The 22,491-nt window shown below is 42.4% G+C and overlaps 1 protein-coding gene across 1 annotated transcript in view; it reads left to right on the top strand.

Annotated features, from left to right (window-relative positions):
• LOC135220544 (dolichyl-phosphate beta-glucosyltransferase-like) overlaps window positions 1-22,491 on the top strand; it is a 118,748-nt gene that overhangs the window by 79,595 nt on the left and 16,662 nt on the right. The window lies entirely within an intron of this gene.

Below are 22,491 nucleotides of genomic sequence, written 5' to 3'. Positions count from 1 at the left end.
TTGTGACCCTGCCTGTTTGCATCCGAATGTTTACAACTTGAACTTTCGTAAGGAGGGTGGTGACTGTATGTTATCAGAATCCAAAATTTTAAGATATTGTATTTTCTCAATTCTATCTATAAAAACTTGGCATTGACTTATGTTTTTTACCTAAAAGATAAGACATTACCAAAGTCCTGAGTTTATACTTACAATCAGAAATTAAAGTTGCTTTTTCAGGCAAGTAGTGCACCTTAGTAAAAGTAGTATTTGAGTTTCTTTGTGTTATCCTTTCTTCTCCTGCAGCCAGCCTCCACATACATTATTTTATCTTTTACCTTCATTTATCCTTTGCTTCTCTTCCCAGGGCCTGTCCCACTTCAGCTTTTTCTCTTTGATTTTTTTTTCACCCTTCATTTCAAGCAAGTCATTCAAACCAGCTTTGTGAGAGTAGGGAAATTAATTAAGGGGCTATTGGAACTTAAGCACTTTATAATTTTCCTCAGCCTACAAGGAACAGGCTAAATGAACTACTGTATTGTGTTTCCTCGTCTAGTGCCTCATTGCTTTGAGGTAACTAAACAGTCAGTCAGGTTTGAATTGCATTTTTCCAAATACTTAATTATTGTTTTGTGTTTGCCTATGCAAACCTCTGGCACTCCACAGAGGAAGAAAATGTCTTCCATCTCCAACTGGCCATCCATGCATCCACTTTCCATTTACCCCTTCCTGCAGAAACTGGAAGGCTGGGGCTCATTTGTGGGATACCCCTCACCCATGTTTGCATGAATGGTTCTGCTCTCCTAACTCATGCAGATGTCATTGCTGGAGTTTGACAACCTCCCAGGCCCTAACTCACCTGGTAAAGGCTCTTGTCTTTACCAGATTAGGCAGAGGTTCCAGGAGTGCTCACTTGTTGCTTTTTCTTTTTGCAGGTTCCATAGAAGTATGGGGGCTGGATTTAAGGGCATTTAAGCTCTCTTCCCAGCCCTAATCTAATATAGAGGCCTGAACCCCTGTAAGAGGTGCAGAGGTTTTTTGATTAAGTCATCTGGCTCATTCATGAGTAGAATGATCTTGAGGAAGGGACAGAGGCCACCTCTGCAGAGTGTAAGCTATTTATTTTGACTGATGGTGCTATTCTGCCAATACAAGTTAGTGGCCCTGACTTGTTTGTTGCCCAATCTTTCACTAGACCATCTCCATGAAGAGGAGGTTGGTCTCCCCATAGCAGGTAAGGCAGCAGCTTTGGAGTCAGCTGCTATGGCAGTGCTCCAAGCTGTCTCCTGGTCAGATCTGTGCACCTTCACAGTAGTGAAAGTACCATCATACCATTACAGTAATACCCCAAACTTTTCATTGGAACCTAACTTTTCATATGCGAGTTCTTCACAATAGTTCGAACATTTGCGAATCCTCTAGCAACACTGCAAAACCCTGCAAAAGTGTTTATATTTAATTTATTATGTAAATTTTTAAGTTTTAAAGCTTTTCTGTATAAAATCTTTATTAACATTTATTATTTTAATTTTTGTACATGCATAGGTAAATATGATAAATAGGTAATTACAGCACCTACATTTAATGCATATACATACTTTATAAGATGCATTACCCATTCACAAGTTACTGCACTTTTCAAAGATGATATTCCTTCAGAAAATGTTTAATTTCTGAAGTAAGTACTAGTATATAAGTTTTCATGCTTTTAAGTGTAAAATCAGTATGGAGATTCTGTGTATGCTATTCATATATTTCAAAATATATACAAATACAGTACATAATTCACAGTGTTTGTCGCCTTCAGGATCAACTAGTAAAACATATTAGAGACATAACAGAGTTGTCATTCTGTGAAAATTACTATCTTTACCTCAGAGAAATGTACTGGTACAATCTGTATGTACTATGTTAAGTAATACAGCACACACAGTTAATGTACTTTCAGAAGATGTGATACCATTCGCACTTTTAAAGATGATACCCCTCCAGAGTTTTACCTCACATGAATAGGTATTTCTTTCTCTCTCATAGTTAGCCCTCACACTAGTACATGATTTTAAATTGATTGTATTTTACCTTCACCTTCTTCAAACATTACGTTTGTACATACATGTTTTCTTTATTTTATTGAATTGTGTACCTTCGTTATAACAGACTTATGAAGTTTACTTAGTGGCGCAAAGAAAACTGTTTTTACTCTGAGGGAAATAGAAAATGGTATCCCATGAATTAGTGGTAACTTTAGTATACATACAAAAATGGATATGTATGTACGTAGTAGTTACTGTAACTGTTTTTACACCAACCAGTTATTTCTTTTTTAAGGGTAATGTATTAATCAAACTTTTAAATCAAATTACTGACTTTAATTTCATTTAAAAGTTAGCTTAATACTTAAGGAGCATGATTATGGTCATATTTAGTGTTCAGACTCTAGAAGCAGGCATTTATTAGCAATTTTAGAGAGTGTGCCAAACTTACACGAAACTTCCCCTTATGCGAGGGGGTTTGGAACCTAATCTTGCATAAGTTCAGGGTATTACTGTACCTACCTAACCCACGAGACAGCTGACCTTTGCTCCAACCTATTCTTGAAGGCTGGATTCAGTGATAACCCCCGTTTGGGGGGAGGGGAAGGGTGATAAGTGTCATCACTGCACCTCACGCAGTGCATTGTAGGCATTTCTTGAGGTTCTTTGCAGAGTGCCTACGTAGCTGCAACCCTTTTCTTCCTTTTACTCTACCTCCTTTCATATTGTCTTTCTTCCATCTTACTTTCCAACCTCTCCTAACAATCGATTCAAAGTGCAACTGCGAGGTTTTCCTCCTGTTACACCTTTCATACCATTTTACTGTCAATTTCCGTTTCAGCGCTGAATGACCCTCATAGGTCCCAGTGCTTGGGCTTGGGGCTAAAATCTATATTTAATTTATTTAATTCAGTAGTGTCAATTCTTCAGATTTATAGGTTTGAAGTTTGCCATGGCATTTAGGAATGGACCAGTTCTGAGGTCTATCTCTCTCTTCCCCTCAAAGGAAGGTTGATGCCACAGTGGAGAGGTTGCATGTTGACAGCAGCAACATCATTCCCCACTAGGCAATATCCCAAGGTGCAATGGCCAAACCTGGCTCAGCTGGCCAGAGGAAGTCCAAGTCTTTTACTGCTCTTTGTGGAGAACCACAGTGGGCCAATGGACCTCGGCTATTTTTAACCACATAAATAACAATAATCAGAGGATAAACTGGATGCTTATGGTGTGCCATAAGGGTGCTTATGGCACCAATAACCAGTTATCAGCACCATAAGCCCCATTATGGTGCCATACATACATACATACATACATACATACATACATACATACATACATACATACATACATACATACATATATACATATATGGATATATATATAATATATATATATTATATATATATAAGAATAATATCTATATATATATTATATTTAAATATAAATGAATTTATTTAGTCAGAAATCCAAGCTTTGTCTTTACTAAGAGATTGTCAAGGAGCTAATGAAATACAATTGGAGAGAAAGGTCTCAGGTACACAACAAGATCAAGATGGTTAATTGTCAAAAGGGTAAAAATTAAAAGAGATAATCCAGGATTATCGGGTATCACACACAATCACAAACCTAAACAGATTTTACCCTAACCGAAATTACAAAGTATCTTTACAGTCCAAAACGTGTAAAAACTGAATATATTAATTTTGTTGCTTATATTTATCTACAACTTTTTTCATTATGAAAGCATCAAGTTTAAATAAACTAAGACTTAAATTTAGAACATTTCTATTATTTGACTTGATGAAACAAGATTCAATGATATTCCTTTTAACTGTGTCATTACATGGGATTAAGGCTCTTGCTTGACTCCAGTTAATAGGATGGTCTTAATCTCTCATATGTACGAATAATGCATTTGATATTTGCCCAGTTCTCACAGAATATTAATGCTGTTTGAGACGTTGTGTAAGAGATTTACTGGTCTGTCCGTAAGACTTTATCACACTTTTTGCAAGGAATTTCATATATGCAGCCTGGAAGATCTTTAGGAGAATTTTTGATCACTAAACTCTTGACATTAATATTACTGAAAACAACATTTATGTTAAAAAGCTTTAAAATCCTAGGAAGTCAGCAGGGGAACGAGAACGCCTCACTCTTTCTCTGCTCATGGATCTAGAGCGAGAATCTCGTCTAGACCTCCAAGATGAAGGCTCCCTCGAAACTGAGATAACTTCGTCTCTATTAGGATTGCTATCGTTCCCGAGCGTCGGAGAATTCGGCCTCGATCTTTCATCCAGACGGACAATGCCTTCCACGAACGTATCAGACGAGGTTGCCAACTCTCTATTCATCGTTCTTTTAATAGGAGCCTTATCATCCTTTGTCCGTAGTTTGAACGGCCTTACAGGCGAAACTGGAACCTGCATTCTATTCTTTGCTGCACCTCTCGCCGCCAACGTTGGTTTTGCCAGCGGTATCGTAGTCTTTGTAATCTGTACTGGCAACTCCGCGTAAGCTGCTAGTCCATCGGCCGTCGCCTCTCTCGCTTGTTCGGACTCTTGCAAACGGCTTCGTCTGCTAGCTTTGTTCTTACCAGCCACTGACTTCCCGACTATCCTGCTGACTGGGATACGACAGTCCTGGTCTGAAGATGAAGAAGAATTCACTCTTCTCCTCTTAGCCCGAGGATCAGTCACGAAATCCCGAATCCTCCAACGCTTGACTGGCGCTCGCCGTGGTGTCATCGAACTTAGAGATGATGCCGAACTAGAGGAAGAAGACGAAGAAGAAGACGAATCACGCCTTTTCTTTTTGTCTTTCTTAGCCATTCTCTTCTCTATATCCTGTAATTTCTTCATTACAGTGTGTACTGCTGAGTCAGAAAGCATATTTGAGTCCGGGTGCAGCGAATTAGGCCGAGAAGCAGTAGCCTGTGACGTCATCGCGTTTGCCATATTGGTGTGTGACGTATGTTGTGACGTCACCAATCTTGTAGGGAGAGACTGTGCGGCTTCTGCTGGCATCCGCACGTTTGCCGCCAAACTAGCCCCCACGTTCTGCATCGCTGTAAACATAGAATTTGATGGCGTAGCCGCGGCATTATTTCCCATAAATTGTAAGCCGGGTGGATGAGGAACATTCAGCGCTGCCGGACCCTGCTGGAATCGTGACGCCATATAATGTGCCAGCAAACCCTCCAAGGTTGGTACGCCTGGTAGGCCTAGCGCTGCCCACGTACCTTCCATCCTATTTGCTTCGGGAGCCGGCGCTAGGAACAAAGATGGCGATGCTCCCCCACTACCTGCTGGGAACAAAGGAGCGTACATATTATGCATAAAATTACCCAAAACCCCTCCTGACGTTTCCGATAACGAATCGCTAGGAGAAACCAAAGGGGTATGGGACAAATCAAAAGCAGGTGGCGAAACATATGGAGCAATCTGATTTATTGCCGATACAAAAGAAGCCAGTAAGGTTTGGTCATCCAAAGATGGCGTCACCTCCTTCCTTTTGTACTGGCCTTTCTCATAGAACTTTTTCCACTGTTCCACCGACCAACCCCAACAAACAGAACATGGATTAGTAATCGTACATACGTTTTCCCTGCACCTACTACACGTTGGATGAGGATCTGTCGACACCGAAGTTAGGAATCTAGAACATGGAAAGCCACTGACTCCTGGGCATTTCCTTTGTCTCCTCTTCGAAACGGCAGAAGATCCCGATGGTGAGGCGAAAATTTCCATCATACCACTTATACGCTCTTACTGATCACACTCACACTGAGAACACTCAGAGAAAGAAAAAGTAATAAGAAAAATGAAAAATGAAATGGATAAAAAACGGGCAAACTGAAAACCGGCTTTAAATCAGATAGACAGTAAACACGTCTTATCTTAAAGGTGGTAGGAATATAACTGGTGGGTCACAGGACGCCGAGGGCATTCTGGGTTTACATGCCCCGTGACCTGGTATAGATGCCAATAGTCCCTGGATCTCACAAGTGTAATTTTAATTCTACCGGTTTCCAGCTTGGCGCTAGTAAATTTTAATGTTAAGACCGAAGGTTTGTTCCGTATATGAACAAACAAAATTTACTATCTTTGATACATAACCTTATGAGAATAATGAGGTTTGCTACACTTAAGGGAATTTCATGATGTTCTAATTCATCCTCCAAATATTCAAGTAAGTCATCTACAGGCACTTTTATGAATAAAGAGGCAACATCAAAACTAACCATATTAAAATCAAAATTCAAATTTAAACTATTCAATTTGTTTATAAAATCAACATTGTTTTTAATATTTGTGTTAGAAATGTTTCCTACCGAAGGAGTAAGAATTTTTACAAGCCATTTAGATCAATTATACGTAACTGAGCCCACTTAACTAATGATTTGTCTGATAGGGTTATTGATTTTATGTGTCTTGACTAAACCATACATATAAGGTAGGGAGGCGCATTGCGGTGTAAACAGTTTAATTAAATGGTCCAAGCCCTTCAAAATGGATTTAATTTGTTTATTAAAATGGGAGTTCACTGTCTGTGTAGGGTCAGACCTGGAATGTGCATTGTAAACCTGTATATATATATGTGATGGTAATTGCTTCATAGCAAAGGAAGTTAAAGGAAAGGAAAATGCATTTTCGAGAAGTTCGGCAGCAAGGAGGCTTTCGCGCCCGTGTTGGAGGCGCCTGTTCTCGCGGTTGTTCTGGAATCATCGGGCGTGTTGTGGAGCGCAACACGCACCTAAGTGTCGGGAGAAACGCAGCGAAATATGATGCAATATTCCGTCGAGAGTCGTCTAAGAAGTTCTAGTAATCTCAGGAGCCTGTGACATTCGCCGTAGGCTCCGCCCCCAGAGTGCCGTATAAATACGACGGTCGAAGAAGAGCAGAGATCGTCTGAGATATCATAGGTTAGTCACAGAGAGATATCCTCAGTAAGAGGCACAGATCAGATTATCAGTGAGAGATCAGCAGCAGCAGAGATCATCCGAGAGAGATAAGAGAAAAAAGGAACCGACGAAGGATCAGAGGAAAAGTTGCTTGAGAGTTGGTTGGATTCTGGTCTATTCGTCTTCAGGAGTGGACGACCGAGTTATCTCGACGTTGAGCAGATTTCAAAGAAGAAAATGTCCTAGAGATTTTGGGGAGTTCCTGCCTTTCAAGTATCAAGAGTAGACATTATTTTCTGCAATACGGAGTCAAGAGGACGTCTGCAATTGCCATTCTCCTTTTGTGAAGTCATCGCTTTGAGTCACTAAACCGGCCAGCAAGTATTTGAGTTACCTCGCTGTTCCCCCAGTTCATGCAGTGTAAGATTCTGCCTTTTTATGTGAATAGGAGATACCATTCTGCATTTACCTTTGTTAGTAAGCTTGTAAATAAACCTTTGTTGTGTTAGTGTTTCTTTCTATATTCGTATCCCCAGTTTCAACTGTTGGTGTTGAATTTTTTTTAATTTTTTTTATTTATTTCATATCGAACCTGAAGCGGACCTCTCTCAGAGGCCGTAACATTGTGGCGACCTTTGGCCAGGATACTTCGACACCATAACAGATTGAAACAGGGAAAATATAGAAAGAACCAGAATGAGTGAGATAGTGAAAGAGTTTATTGAGTCAGGTAAGCTCCTGGGTCTAGAGGGGAATGATCTCCGTGAGTATGTTGAAAAGAAAGAAAGAGAAAAGTATGAGAGAGATGAAAAGAGCGGCTGAAATAGAGAATGTAAATGAAAACTGCAGCTGTAGAGAAGTAATTGAAAATGCAGCAAGAAGAGAAAGAAAAAAAAAGGAAGCAATGAGAATGAAGAGATAGAAGAATAATGAAAAGATGCACGCAAAGAGAAGAGAAATGTTGGTAATGCAGCAGGAAGAGAGAGAGAAAGAGCGTATGCATGAGCAGGAAGAGAGAAAGAGTGTATGCATGAGTTGGAAATTGCGCGGTTAAGACAAAGCACTCGTAACAATTAGACAAGCGAGAACGAAAACGAAGCTAATACGTTAGGTATGAGTGCAGTGTTGAAATTGGTACCAAAGTTCGACGAGGAAGATGTTACAACATATTTCATGTGTTTTGAGAAGTTAATGGAACGAGTAGGTTCTCCTAAAGAAACGTGGACTTTATATTTGCAGTCAGTTTTGAGTGGTAGGGCACTTACTGTGTATAGTTGCATGTCTAAGGAGGAATGTGATAATTACGATATCGTGAAAGAAACTGTTTTTGGCATTTATAGGTTAGTACCGGAGGCGTACCATAAGAAATTTAGAAGTTTGAGAAAGGATGAAAATATTACGTATGTAGAATATGGTAAGAAGTTAGAAAGGCTGTTTTTTGATTGGTTAACTTCTGCTAAAGTTGATGATTTTGTTAGTTTGAAGAACTTAGTGTTGTTAGAAAACTTCAAAGATAACGTATCCCCTGAGATTAAACTTTATATAGAGGATAGGCGAGAAGTATCTTTTGCAGGAGCCACTAGGCCAGCTGACGAATATAGTCTAACTCATAATTTGAGTGTTAGTAAGAAACGAAATGATCCTTCGCCTGGTAGAGTACAAAGCAGTAAAGATTTCAGTCCTAGTAATTGCAATGCGAGTAAAAGTGACTATTCCTGTTATACATGCGGAAAACCTGGTCATACGTCTAAGGTTTGTAAGAGTAAAGTGGCAGCTAGTGGCTCAGAATGAACTTGTTTCCGATGTAATGGGAAAGGGCATTTAGCGAGAAATTGTGCAGTAGAAAGGAAGGACGGTAAGAAACCAGTATCTCTAGTTAACCTTTCGTCAAGTAGGAATGATGTGATGAGAGAAACTAGGAAAATTTTTGGAGAATTTCTGTCAGAAGGCGTAGTTTCCTCTCTTGGAGGAGTAGATTCAAGAGAAGTAGTCTTGCTTCGAGACACAGGAGCTGCTGTCTCACTGATTAGGAGTGTGTGTGTGCCGAACAGGGCAGAAATCAATATGGAAGAAAAAGTCATGTTAAATGGATTTCCTAACACTTGTGTTCTTTGTCCTTTGTTGAAGTTGAATTTAGAAAGTCAGGTAGTGTCAGGAGAAGCGAAACTTGCAGTTATGGACAGTTTGCCCGTCGAAGGCATTGACATTATTGTCGGTAATGACTTAGCTTTATCCAAGAATGTGAATCCTGTTGTGAGGAATATTCCAGTGCCTGAAATGGTAGTAACTAGGTCGGGTTTAGATACAGACATAGACTACGATCATAATTTGTTCGTGGATTCGAACAAGAGTAAGTTCGTGGATTCGAACAAGAGTAAGTTCGTGGATTCGAACGAGAGTAAGTCCGTGGATTCGAACGTGAGTAAGTTCGTGGATTTGAACAATAGTAAGTTCGTGGATTTGAACAATAGTAAGTTCGTGGATTCGAACGTGAGTGAGTTCGTGGATTCGAACGAGTGTGATAGAGGTAGCGAGGTTGATCTTGGCATGAGTGTGGCTGAGAGACCGGACTCTATGGATGTTGAAAGTGATAGCCAAACTGAAGGCGTAGCTGTCGAGAGTAACAGTAAATGTACCAGTATCTAGTACTAGTTACGTTTTGGATAAGGATGAGCTAGACAAGTTGCAGAGAGATGATGAGACACTAACCCAAATTTTTTAGTGTGAACTGGATGATGATCTCGATGATGTGTGCAAAGAAACTTTTTGTTTAAAGGACGAAGTTTTGTGTTGTTATGTTTGACCGAAGTCAGGTTGTAAAGGGGAAGTCACAGAACAATTAGTAGTTCCTAGGAAGCTTCGTGAACTAGTTTTGTAGTTAATACATGATGAGCAAGGACATTTAGGAGTAAATAAAACTTTTAGATCTATTAGTAGGGCGTACTTTTGGCCTAAAATGAAAAATGATGTAAAGAGGTATGTTTTAAGCTGTCATGAATACCAAATTGCCGGGAAACCAAATCAAGTAATCCCCAGAGCTCCATTGTGTAATATTCCTTCAGTAGGCGAATCTTTTGAGATTGTATTTATAAATATGTTCGAACCTATGCCTAGAAGTAAGGGTAGAGGTGATTGTATAACTAATCTTGAGTATTATAAAAACAATTTAAAAGATGGTTGGCAACTAGCAGAGGAGAAAGGAAGCCTGAACGGAAGTCAAGGGGGAACTGAAGGAAAACAATTCAGTGCCTGAGGTCACTTCAAAGCACCTTTGAAACAGTCCCTTCGTGTACAGTTTCCCGAAGTTTGAAATGATTTGTTGGTCCATGATTTGGTGGTATTAGAGGGAAAGAACTTCATTGTGATGAATTCAAATTCATTGAACAACTGGTCTTCCAAGCCAGGAGGACATGCAGGAGCATTGTCCATTACCAGGAGGCATTTCGTCACACTTAAGGGCTCCATACACTGAACAATTGTATGAACGATTGTCTGAACGACTCTGTCTGTATCATTAGTAAAAACATTGTGCATGGGCTTGTCTGAATGCAAAAGTGGGCGAAGTTTCGTGTCTGAATGATCTCAACTGAAATCGGTCATGATCCGGTTGCTGGCTTGCAACTTGTGTCTGTCATACACAGGTCGTTCAATGTGTATGTGTTTGTCTGCCGATAATAATGGTATCGCGCATGTCTCTTCTACAGGTGATGCCATGTCTTCCTGTGACAAAATCTTTGTTCAGATTGAAATCAGTGCAGAGATCGTTTGTACTGTTTGAATTGTGTGTGTGTCGATAACGACAGTTGTTCAGACAGTCGTTCATACAATTGTTCAGTGTATGAGGCCCTTTAGGCCAAACACTCAATGACCAACTCAATGAAAATTTGCCTCGTTACTGATGTCTTTTTGTTAGCCTTCCACATCGTAGGCAATTTATTCTCTATGACATTCTTCTTGAACACTTGGGGAGTCTCAGAGTGATACATCAGTAAGGGCTTCCCTTTGAATTTCCCACTTGTGTTCCCACAGAATAAGAGAGTTAGCCCATCTTTCATAGGCTTGCGTCCTGGCAGTGCACTTTCCTCCTGAGTGATAGGTCCTCTTTGGCATTTTTTTTTTTCCAAAAGAGGCCAGTTTCATCGCAAGTGAAGACTTGATGGGGGAGGAATCCTTCAGCCTTTAAATATTCTTTGAATTTATCAACAAATTCTTCAGCATTATTATGTTGGAACTTGCAGCCTCCCCATGCTTTACTTCACTATGTATGCCCGTTTGCTTTGTGAATTTTTCAAACCAGCCTCTGCTGGCCTTCAAATCACCAACAGCAGAACTTTTAGGCATTTTCTTACTGAGATCATACTGAGATCAGCATGCAACATCCTTGCCTTTTCACAAATTATTGCCTCCAACACATTGTCTCCCATTAACTGTTTTACATTGATCCAAACCAATAACTTCTCAACATCTTCAATTAATTGTGATCTCTGCCCCGTTAATGATGTTATCCCTTTCGCAGCATCACCTGCCTTGATTTCATTTTTCTTCGCCAGGATGGAGCTGATAATTGATGGGGATTTTCTGTACATTCTAGCAAGATCGACCATGCGTACACCACTTTCATAATTTGCTATAAGTTCTTTCTCAAATTCTATAGTGTTTCTCACCATTTTTACAAAAGGGCTGACACTTGGACCTTTCTGTGGCCTCATGAACAAATGGAGTAATACAGCATACTAACAAGTGAGTTGATGCCCATTCACCAAGAAACCAGGTAGAATGGGTCACGAGAGAACATGGGATGCATTGCTTGGGCACTCGGTATGGGGGCTAGTCACGATTTGGGCCCTGGAAGGAGTGTTTCTGGGTGTAAGAATTCCTAGTGGATGTATGAAACCAGAGTCAAAATTCTCTCCAAAAAAGTCAACGAAAACCAAATCGTACGAAAACGAGGACATATAAAATCTGAGGTTTGACTGTACTTATTTAATACACTGTTACACTGTTATCGGTGATCCATTTTATGGCACTTGTCTAGTACCGATTTCGGTGCCAAAATGTGCTGATTTCTGGTTATCGGTGCCGATAATAGAATATTGGCACCAATACATACCTAACAGAGGCACCAATAACCAGTTATCTGCTCCAGGATATGCCAAAAATCACTGATTTTGGTTATCAGCGATTTTCGTTTATCATCAAGCCATTGAAACGTAACCTTCACCGATAATGAGGGATTGCCTCCACATACACAAAGGTCAGTAGTAAAGATGAATTTGCAAAACTAGGTTATAAGAATACAGGCAGTCTCCGGGTTACGACGGGGGTTCTGTTCTTGAGACGCGTTGTAAGCCGAAAATCGTCATAAGTTGGAACTGTAGGTACATGAAAAAGACGCATTTCACATGTACCAGTATTATTATGTTGTTATTATGTTCAAACATTATTTCACATGTTGCGCGCCATTAGAGTATCCCATGTTAAGTCCAGTAATATGATATGGCAACATTTAAGTATTGGCAACATTGTAATTATTGCTCTCGTGAGGCAGTCTCGTCTCATCTGTCTGTTTGTTTAGCTGGCTGCTCTTTGTCCCCTGGATCTTGTATATATTTCTACAATAGACATTTAGAACCTACATTTAAGTTGTGTCCTTGCCCCTCCACTTAAGGTTAAGGAGTTTACCAACACATACATGGCGCAGTGAACTTTGGAAGTGTCGTATTGTTTGAAGTTTATCAAGACTTGGACATCGGGAACCGGACGGTTGTCGCCATATTGGATGAACGTTCAGTTCAAAAGTGCTTTCGTGTCCCAGCTGATTTTATTCTATGTCATGTGCAGTGTAGTGCCTCAAGTACTCAGTGAAGTGTTGTGCAGTGCATTGTGCTTTTATAGTGCCTTTTTTGTGTGCTCAGTGATTTGTTATGTCATTTTATTGAGTACCCATTTATTCTGTTGTGGCTTTGCCGGAGCACCGACTGTCACACCCGCACTCATGCCATGTCACGGGATGACTGAGTCGACTTGGCAACGTCGCCTTGGATGTGAGCTGCCGTAGGCAGACACTATCGCTCCATAGTCCCCTCGTTGGCTGACGTATTTCTCGCACATACGCACACACTCACGCTTCAACGAATTTTATTTATTATTCTTGTATCAGACGTTTTGGAATAATTTTAATAATTTTGTTGAAACTTTATTCTTGCGCACTGCACATCGACAATAATGACGGACTCGAAAGGTACGCCTGCAGACCATTTAGAAGAGCCCACAGAACAGTGGCAATCCAGTAATGTGGGTGCCCACACTCTGAGTGTTGGGGGAGTGTTGGAGCATCCAGTCTCTCCCTCCCCACCACTCTTAAGCCCCCGCTACCAGCCCCCATCTACCTCTCAAGCTACTGGGACAGATTTCCTCGTTTTGATTAAGTTTTTAGAGGAATCTCGCTTGTATGAGGATGAGAGAAGAAGAAGGGAAGATGAAACAAAAAGACAAGACAGACAACGTGAAGAAGAAAGAAGAAGGGAACAAGAAGCAATTCGCCTTAGAGAAGATGATCTTAGAAGAGAAGAGGAGAATGCAAGGTTTACTGCCCTCATTCAAACTCTTGCACCAATCATCCATTCTCATTCAGGTACCCTTACACCTGGCACAGAGGTGGTTTCGAACTCCAGTCAACCCTCTCTTCCACCACCACAGAAAGCAACCGCGCAAACGCCACCCCCACTGAAGGCAGATGCAACATTCCAGATTTTCAGGGAATGGAGACGTCGGTGGGATGACTATGCTGTCATGGTGGATCTTTCTAAGCTTCCACGGGAAAAGCAAATGATCCAGATGAGGATGTGTTTAACCCTGGAAACGCAGCGTGTTTTAGAACACACACTTCAAATATCTCCCTCTACAGATAAGCCTGTTGATGAAGTCCTGGATGCCTTACAGTCACATATAAAGGGTTTAAGGAATGAAGTACTTCGCCGAAGAGAGTTACTTAGCTGCAAGCAATCGGAAGGAGAATCTTTCGCTGATTTCTATGTGAAACTTCGACGCCTTGCGGAAGAAGTTGATTTATGCCCAGGTACCGCCGTCGCATGTGAAGAGACCCAGCTGAAAATGATTATCTTGATGGGCATTCGAGACGCGGACTTGGTTCAGAAGTTGATCGCCTTGGATGCCAATTCTTCTTTGCAAGATTTCATCACCACCTGTCGGTCGTATGAGGCGGCTAAAACTGCAACTTCTGCCATACGTGCCCCACCCAATCAGCTGTGTGCTGTTTCGGCCTACAAGAGAAGCAAGAAGTCAAGCGGAAAGCATCCACCTTCGCCGAAACCCTCGAACCCAGCAACTTGGTGCCAGTATTGTGCTCATCAGCATGATCAAGACAAATGCCCTGCGGCCAACAGTACTGTAAAAAGCTGCGACCGCGTTGGCCATTGGTCCAGGACCATGAAGTGTCCTGCCAGCAAGGTCCAGTGCCGTCTGTGTCACCGCATTGGACACTTCGATAAGTGTTGTAGGGAGAATAAGAAGAATCTTCGTCAGGACAGATCTTCAAGCAACAGTGGTGCCTCTTCAGTCAACAAATCGCAAGATTCAAGGACCAGCTGTCGTCGCCTAGGATCGCCTCGCACCATTTCCAAGACGCCCAAACCCCTCTGTGTCCTCTTGTCGTTTGGCGATGTTAAGTCTCGCATTAAAATGTTACCAGACACAGGTGCCGATGTCACTGTAATTGGAAAGCAGCACCTTGACACATTGGGTATCTCCAGGAGCTGTTTGCAGACGCCTCCGCAAAGTGCGACGTTCACCGCGGATGGATCTCCAATGTCACCTGCTCTGGGTATATTACAAGCTACCCTTACACTAGGCAAGCGATCCTGTCTCGCCAGGATTCAAGTGCATGAAAATGTGGAATTTCCACTTTTATCCTATGGTCATTGTGAGGAACTGGCCATAATATCTCCTGATTTCCCTAAACCTATTTTAGAAGTCAAACACGTCAATAGAGTCAAGGAGCTACCCATCTCAGCGACCACATCACCTTCAGCAGCAAAGGAATACTTTCTTCAAGAGTTTCAAGATGTGTTAGTCTCGAAAGAAGAGTTGAAGACAGCTCCTCTCAAGCCTATGGCTGGTCCTCCCATGAGAATCCACCTTAAGGATGGTGCAGTGCCTTTTGCCATCCACACCCCAAGACAGATTCCATTCGCTTTTAAGGACCAAGTCAAAGAAGAGCTTGACTCCATGGTGGCCCCCCAAGGGATAATCAAACCTGCTGGTGATGACCCGTCAGTTTGGTGCCACCCTCTCGTCGTCGTTCCCAAGAATGGGACAGGAGTACGAATTACTGTCGATCTGACCATGTTGAACAGCCAGGTTTCTCGTCCAGCCCATCCTTCACCCACACCCTACGCGCTATTCGCAGTGTAGGCCCGAAGGCTCGTTATTTCACCACAGCTGATGCTCTCTATGGTTACTGGCAGATGGAACTGGCAGAAGAAGATCAGCATTTAACCACCTTTATTACGCCATATGGTCGGTTCATACATTGCAGAGGACCGATGGGCTTCGCAGCTACTGGAGACGCCTTCTGCCTGCGAGGTGATATGGCCCTTCAAGGTGTCCAAAACTGTGTTAAGGTCATAGACGACCTTCTCCTCCACGACGAAGACTACGCTACACACCTTCATCGTATCCACGAAGTGCTCACCCGGTGCCGCAAGTTTGGGATCACACTCAAGAAGGATAAATTTGTGGTCGCTGCACCCTCCGTGAATTTCTGTGGGTACAATCTCTCAGGAGACGGCATCTCAGCTGATAAGCAGAAAGTCAGTGCCATCAAGGATTTCCCAACCCCTGCTAACCTGACAGACCTCAGATCGTTTATGGGATTGGTCAACCAGTTAGCGGAGTTCACGCCTGACATCTCCATTGCAGCCCAACCTTTACGTCCCCTGATGAGTCCCAAGAGAACATTTGTTTGGACCCCCGACCATGATGAAGCATTTCAACGTGTCAAGTTAGCTCTCACCAGTCCACCAGTTCTCGCCCTCTTTGACCCAGACCTACCTGTTGTTCTTCAGACGGACGCTTCACGCCTCCACGGCATTGGATATGCCCTCCTGCAGGACCATGGTAATGGACACCTGCGTCTAGTTCAGTGTGGTTCTCGGTTTCTCGCTGACGCAGAGACACGATATGCCACCATCGAGCTTGAGATGCTAGCCGTTGTCTGGGCAATGTCGAAATGTAGGCTATATTTAGCAGGCCTACAGAATTTTACTCTGATGACGGATCACCGGCCCCTCATACCTATTCTGAACAGTTATACGCTGGATGCCATCGAGAACTCTCGTCTCCAGCGCCTCAAGGAGAAAATCTCGCCCTACATCTTTACAGCTGTGTGGCGTGCGGGTAAGTTGCTGTGCATCCCAGATGCATTGTCTCGCGCCCCAGTCAGCCACCCCACACAGGAGGACGAGATCTCGGGTGCTTCTTCCGCTGCTCATCTTCGAACTGTCATGGCTGTGAACGCCGTTACGCTTTCAGACGAGTCTCCAGCTCAGGATCCCGACAGGATACTTCAGGATCTTTGTGACGCAGCGAAAGCAGATCCTGCGTATACTCATCTACTCGATTGTGTCACATCAGGATTTCCTCGCAACAGATATGACCTTCACAATTCCTTACTTCCTTATTGGAAACTACGTGAAGATCTCTACGCCGATGGTGACCTTGTCCTGTATGGAGCAAGGGTTGTAGTTCCTGCCGCTCTCCGTCGTCACACCTTGTCCCACTTGCATGACAGCCACAGAGGTGTGGAAGCAACCAAGCGCAGAGCAAGGCAGTCAGTTTTCTGGCCTGGCATTGACTCTTGATATTGCCAACACAGTCAGAGCTTGTGAGGCATGTCAGACATTGCAGCCATCTCAGCCGCAGGAACCTCTAATGAATGACGACAACCCGACAAGACCCTTCGAGTCCGTCTCAGCCGACTTCTTTGTTGTTGCAGGGAAGTCTTTCCTCGTCGTCGTCGATCGCCTGTCAGGATGGCCTGTTGTCGCACCCTGCCAAGGCGATACCACCGCTTCCAATACTATCAGGATCTTCTGCCGCTATTTCCGTGAAGTTGGTGTCCCCCTTCGCCTAAGGACAGATGGAGGCCCCCAATTCACCAGCGCAGAGTTCAAGGATTTTATGAAGCGATGGGGAGTTCGACACATGGTAACCTCACCCCACTACCCACAATCGAATGGTCACGCTGAAGCCGCTGTGAAGTCGATCAAGCACCTCATCCTCAAAATAGCCCCATCTGGCAACATTGATTGTGAAGCATTTGCCGAGGCTTATTGGAGCTCAGAAATACTCCTAACTTTACTGGATGCTCTCCTGCCCAGATCCTGTATGGCTGTCCTCTAAGGTCATGTATCCCTGCCCACCCTCAAGCATTCTCCAAAGAGTGGCAGGTCAAGACCGAAGATTGTGACCGCCGTGCTGCCGCTCGTTACAAGCAGGTAAAGACCAAGTACGACAAGCATGCCCACCCCTTACCCACGTTGAGTGTCGGACAGCAAGTTCGGATTCAAGACCCGACCTCTCATCGTTGGGACAAAGTTGGCACTGTCATGGGTCATGGAAGGTCAAGAGACTATCAAATTCGTCTCCCTAGTGGTCGTGTGTGGTGGCGTAATCGTCGTTTTCTTCGCCTGGTGCCACCCACTAATAGTGACCCCTTTCTCCCTGTCCCTGTGGCCCCTAGCCAGGACATAGAAAGAGAGTCCTTAGTCAGTATTCCTCCAGTAAACCCACGTCGTTCCCAAAGACTCGTGGAAAAGGAGTCCGCTCGAGAATGCACTACGAGCTTGAGGGGGAGGGAGGTGTAGGTACATGAAAAAGACGCATTTCACATGTACCAGTATTATTATGTTGTTATTATGTTCAAACATTATTTCACATGTTGCGCGCCATTAGAGTATCCCATGTTAAGTCCAGTAATATGATATGGCAACATTTAAGTATTGGCAACATTGTAATTATTGCTCTCGTGAGGCAGTCTCGTCTCATCTGTCTGTTTGTTTAGCTGGCTGCTCTTTGTCCCCTGGATCTTGTATATATTTCTACAATAGACATTTGTTTAGAACCTACATTTAAGTTGTGTCCTTGCCCCTCCACTTAAGGTTAAGGAGTTTACCAACACATACAGGAACATCATCAAAAACCCTAAGAAAACCCTACTTTTAATGCTTTGGGTGCATTAAAAGCTATGTAAACTGCATTCTTATTGCATTTTTCATCAAAAAAATGTTCAAATATTGATTGGAGAGGGTCCCGTGGTATGTAGCGGTTTTCACTCGCCCCAGAATTATACCGACACCTTTTAATAAAGGTGAGCGAGCCAGAATATTCTGGCATGCCCAATTTAGCAGTTCTCTGGTATTATAGCAATATTTTACCTTAGAAATAGTTCTGAAGGAACCTATTTCACTGGGCGACACGGCTTCCTCACCCAGAAATAGATTTTTCCTACGTCAAAATCCCTTTTTTGAAGTCATATTTCTTCTGCCAGATCAGAGTTGTAGGCGTCATAACCCTGAAACATGCGTCGTAAACCTGGAAATAATTTCTGATTAATATAATTAAAAAGCGAAAACATGCTATCAAAATCTGAAACAAACTTGACTGTATAACATATCGCACAACTGGATATACTGCATCATGGAAAAACTTCTAATTTAACTCAAATGTCTTCTCGGTAGCGTATGGGCTTGACAATGTTTCTTTTGGGTCTTTCACTTGGGACAGAGGCTATGGGGTGCCTAACAGGTGATGATGGCATCACTAGTTGTATTGCAGGTAGATGATGTATAATATTCTTCTGCTCATCAAAACTGACAGATTTAGGATGTGCCTTGTTGTTATCTTGCACAGTTGCATCACTATCAGTGTCTTCAGCTGGAAACTCTCTGAATGTAAATTGTTTTACAGCATTCCTTGAAAGTTCTTGCCATTTTGCACAAGAACCTTCACGCCAGGTAATAACTCACTCAGCCTGAACGTGTATGAAGATTATAATAGCTTTTAGAATTGTTACTGGTCTCCTGTAGCTTGAAGTGGTGATCCATGAGATCAGGGGTTGGCTCCACTTCAACAGGAAGGCTATTCGATATCTTCCTCCTGAATAAGAGTTCTGCAGGACTTTTCATTCCATTAGAAAGAAGGCATGCTCTGTATGCTAGTAGGGCTTTGTGGGTATTAGAGCCAGACATTTTGGCTTTTCTCAATATATTTTTTACTACACACCATCCTCTCAATAAATCCATTTGATTGAGCATACCTTGGGCTACTGGTGATATGGACAATATCCCATTCTTCAAAAAGATCTGTGGAAATAAATTGCCATGGAAGACTGGGGGTTGAATGTTTCACCATAGGTTCATTTGGCTATTTTCTGGCATTTAACAGGCATTCCCGGCAATCACCTTTGTGTTCAGCAATATCCTTAAACATGCCATTCCAATACAGGCATTCCTTTGCTCTGGCCTGGCTTTTAGAGATTCCTAAATGTCCTTCGGCTTCGTGTATTCTCTTCAAATATTCAGTCTTCATTGATAGAGGGACTAATAGAAGTTCTCCAAAGAATATAACACCATCTTCAACAGACTAGAAATCCTTCACCGAAAAATATTGGCAAATCACCTTTGGCAGACTATTGGCTGACTCAGGCCAACCGCTTGTCACTTGCCCTCGGAGTATGGAGAGCTCATAGTCTTGTTCTGTAGCTTGTTTGACTTTTTCTAACTGTCTTTGCGAGATCTGTATGAGATGAACGGCTTGTTCTAGCTGGACTTCTGCTCCAGGTGATGGCTGGACTCTTGATAAATAATCTGCAAAATTAAGTCTTTTCCTGGTTTGTACTTAATGGTGACATCATGTGACTGAAAGCGGAGTAACATGCGTTGGAGCCTTGGGGGAGCCTGGCTGAGTTGCTTGAGATGAATGCTTTCCAGCGGTTTGTGATCACTAATCACAGTAACAGCTTTACCATATACAAAACAATGAAAGTATTCAAGTGCAAAAACAACATTAAGCATCTCCCTCTCAATATTAGTATATCGTGATTCCGCTGGTGTGAGGGACTTTGAGGCAAAAGCAACTGGCCTCCCATCTTGCATCAGAGCAGCTCCCAGCCCATGCTGCAAGGCATCTACTTCAAGAGTAACAGGACTTGCTCTATCAAAATAACGTAATCTCATATCTGAATGAATTGCTTCCTTGAGTTCATCAAATGACCTCTGATGGTCAATGGTCCACTCATATGGGACTTCCTTCTTGAGTAACTGCCTTAAAACCTTAGTTTTCTCTGCCATCAGGGGTACAAAAGGGCTTAAGTGCTGTACAAGTCCAAAGAAACTTTGTAGTTCCCTCACGCTTGATGGAGGGGGTCATCAATTGATTTCATCGTACTTTGCAGGGTCTGGTTGCATGCCATCCTTAGACCATACAAGACTGTAAAAATTAATGGTTTGTTGTCGCACGTGGCATTTCTCAGCCCGAAAAACAAGGCCTTCTTCCCTGGCCACCTTCAGTAGCTTATGAAGATTATAATCATGTTCCTGTATGTCTCTTCCATAAACCACAACGTCATCAGCTATGCCAATTACTCCCTTTCCTACATTTCCAAGAATCTTATCCATCCGACACTGGAAAATATCTTGTGAAACACTAAGTCCAAAAGGCAGGCGGAGGAAACGATACTTCCCAGCTGGACTCTGGAAAGTGCAAAGTTTACTGCTCTCTTCATCAAGCTTGATTGACCAATAGCCATTTTTGGCATCCAACTTTGAATAAAGGACACTCCCTGACATCTTGTGCGCTATCTCATTTAAGGTGGGTATCTTATGATAAGTCCTCTTTAGTGCAACATTCAGGTGCTTGGGATCAAGACATACCCGCAATTCACCAGAAGTCTTCCTCCTAAAGGCTAAAGCATTTATCCACTCAAACGTCTCATCCTCTGGACACTTCTTCACAACACCCAATTTTTTCCAACTCTTGTATTTTTGCAATTATCTCGTCTCTTAACTGAATTGGGTACTTTCTAGGCGGAACAACTACAGGGCAAGAATGGGGTTTTAACTCTATATGGTATTCACCGTTCATCTCACCAATATCTCTAGAGCATTTAGGGTACAAATTGCACATTGCTTGTACATCAGGTATAGGAGTAGGCCTCGAGTTTTCATGCTCCTCCTTAACACTATATATTCTTGCTTTCCTTTGTAGCAATAATTCCTAGTCTCTCAAAGGCATCACATGACAGAATTGCTGGTCCATTGGTATCACAGGCATAAAAAAGTAAATCATCAAATGGGGACATATCCAGACTTGGTACAGGTACTATCCGACTTACAACCTACTCGACATACGACCACTCATACTTACAACCTTACTTCAGACAGTTGACCATTGAGTTACTTGGCACTGCGCCATCTCATGAGAACTCATCACTCAGGCATGAGAACTCTCATCACTCAGGCAGCATCAGTTTGAGTTACCCTGCTCTATCTGCAGCATCATTTGGTATTAACTGTACTGTAGACTGAATTGCAAACCAATTTATGTAAGAATCAACTTCTGACATGCATGCAAGAACCTAACCCCATTGTAACTCAATGCCTGATTGTACGTAATATATACTATTACATAAATGATTAAAATGTATTAGTAGAAGTACATTATGGTAAAAAGATTGAAATAATGATTGTACATTACATTACAGTACTAAGTAGGCACTTTTATATAGCAAAGGTTTGATAGTATACCTTACCCAGTATGTTGGCCACTTTCTAAGGTTCGACTTACATCCATTCTGACTTACAACCAGTGGGTCGGAACCAAACTTGGTTGTAAGTAGGATAGTACCTGTACGTATTTCTATAGTTCCATATGTATGAATGTTTGTATCATTCACAGCTGTAAGTTTAGCCAAAGTTGGTTTCAGTAACCCTGTAAAATTTCCATTAGCATTTGGGTACATCTGTCTGAGATATCTTACAGGTAAGATGTTACCGTTGGATCCAGTATCGGCCTTGACCTTGAGTGTCACTTTCCTTAAAATGTTAGGGGGTTTGATATCTAGTTTAGCCATAATTACTTGTCGTTCCCCTTTTGAATTAGTAATGGCAGCTACATTTACTTCTGACAAGTCTATAGATCCACAATTCAATGGCGTGTCATCAAAATGGATTTCTTTATCTTCTTCAGTCACTTGGTTGCTGTGGACTTGGGTTTTTCCACGTCTCTCTGGTCCTTTCCTTGGACCTGGCCCTTGACATGCTTCGTCGGCGGGACAGTGAACGACTTTTTACATTCTGACAGACACCCTCAAAGTGATTCATCCTACTACATTTCCAGCACTTCTTCCCATAGGCAGGGCATCTCCTTGGAGGATGATGGAATCCACAATACCTGCAGCCCTTCTGCTGTACTGGATGGGTTCGTTCTCTTTTGACAGCATTCACGGACGTGCTTTTCTCAAATGAGGAAGTGTTTGAGAGTGTTTCTTGGAAACTC

This window comes from Macrobrachium nipponense, chromosome 2 (genome assembly GCF_015104395.2).
Source record: "Macrobrachium nipponense isolate FS-2020 chromosome 2, ASM1510439v2, whole genome shotgun sequence".
Classification (NCBI taxonomy): domain Eukaryota; kingdom Metazoa; phylum Arthropoda; class Malacostraca; order Decapoda; family Palaemonidae; genus Macrobrachium; species Macrobrachium nipponense.
This window is presented reverse-complemented; position numbering and strand designations above follow the sequence as displayed.